Source organism: Elephantulus edwardii, unplaced genomic scaffold (genome assembly GCF_000299155.1).
Source record: "Elephantulus edwardii isolate Elephantulus edwardi_28Jun2011 unplaced genomic scaffold, EleEdw1.0 scaffold00060, whole genome shotgun sequence".
In the NCBI taxonomy this organism is placed as follows: domain Eukaryota; kingdom Metazoa; phylum Chordata; class Mammalia; order Macroscelidea; family Macroscelididae; genus Elephantulus; species Elephantulus edwardii.
The window spans coordinates 12,962,624-12,964,265 of NW_006399810.1; the positions used below are offsets into that span (position 1 = coordinate 12,962,624).

The 1,642-nt window shown below is 44.7% G+C and overlaps 1 pseudogene; it reads right to left on the reverse strand.

Annotated features, from left to right (window-relative positions):
- Positions 1-152: 152 nt before the first annotated feature.
- LOC102863896 lies at positions 153-1,544 on the reverse strand (annotated as a pseudogene).
- Between the last annotated feature and the right edge of the window lie 98 nt (positions 1,545-1,642).

Consider the following 1,642-nt stretch of genomic DNA (forward strand, 5'->3'; position numbering starts at 1 on the left):
TACTTACTTACTTACTTGCTTCGGAAATATAAATCACATTGCATTAAATCACTCAGCACCCTTCACAGGATCTTTATAAATTACATAATACTTGTTTACAACGTGAGTTCACACCTTTGGCTACATCAGCTGTGGATCGAATCCTGGTGGTGTCAGAAGTTTACATGATTTCGGGTATCGTTGATCTGCTTCACCATTTCCCTTATATGTTCACCCTCTTCCTTCAGGATGGACTGAATGTACTTTCGCTGGTAGGCACTGAGAGTAATCGTGGGCTTTTGAGCACTCAATACCTTTTCCATCTTCCACTGTTGATAATCCTTTTTCATAGTAACCTGTTTTATGGCATTGATCAGGTATCAACTGTAATTCTTTTTTCATGTCCCTTTCATTATTGGAGAGAACTGGGAGTTGAGAGTGAAAACTGTGCAGCACTTTTTTCATCCTATTCATGATGTCTTCCTGTTTCTCCTTAGCTTCTTCATTCTTGTCAGCTAAGCGCTCAGCCATTTCCCGTAGACTTTTACTTTCCTCTCGACAATAACTGAGATCTTCTAGTTGTTGATTTTTCTGGTCACACAGTAATTTGACCCTGCGCTGGATCGCTTCCATTGCCAGGTCCTGTTTAAGGATGTACTGCTCTCGGAACACCTGTGTGACTCTGCTAAGGAGCTGAAGACATTCCTCTGGAGGAGGGGCTGTGTCCTTTTCAGAAGACTTCAAAAATGCTGGGTTAGCAACACTCCGCTGTAAAACGCTTTTAATGTGCTTCTCAAATGAATCCGGGGTTTCAGCCAGAATGCCAAGGGGAGACCCTGCCACTTCAACATCTTCTCTGGTACAAAGGAGGGCAGGAGATGCTGGGTGGACGGTGCTTAATAAAGACCTTATGAGGCATTCATAGGTACTGGTGATGCAGATCACTGTGAGTCCCAGGATGTCAGGAACAATCCAGAATCCTCGAATCGGAGCCGACTGCCTGCATGGCAGTGGCTTTGTACAAAGGATGTGTTCCACAAAGCACTTCTGATCTGTAGAAAGTTCCTGTAAGCTACCGTTATCTTCTTCATCTGATGCAAGAAATTTCTGAAGTTCATGAATCCAAGTTAAGACAATACAATGCAATCCAGCTTCATGAGTGCAGTGATATCTAGAGGGACATTTGGAATCTCTGTGAAGTTTGGACAAAAAAGTCAGAATCAAAGGGCTCCTCGTCTCCAGACACCAATTTCAGGGCGTGGATTTATACACTGCAGTTTCTGATACTGAGAAAGGGAAAGTTCCTCGCCAACGCCACTGAGGCTCCAAAGACGAACAACTAGAAAGGAGCTGTCCACCCCATCCCACAAGAAGATATCTCCGCCGAGGTCGAAAAGCAGGTTTCTCGTCAGCAACAGTGAAGATAACAAGGAAGAGGAGGCTATCTCCACTTCCGTGCGGCTGTGGTTCTTCAGTCCCTACTGGAGATGCACGAACATGGTGTGGTTGGGCAGCCGCGTGTGCCAGAGTTCTGTGTCTTCCACGGCGTCCACGGCGGCCGCCATGTTGGTACACCACCTCCTGACCCTTAGGATCTGTTTGTTGGTTTTTTTTTTAATTTAGGTTGTTTATTTTTCATTTCAATGAACATCTACAGAGATTT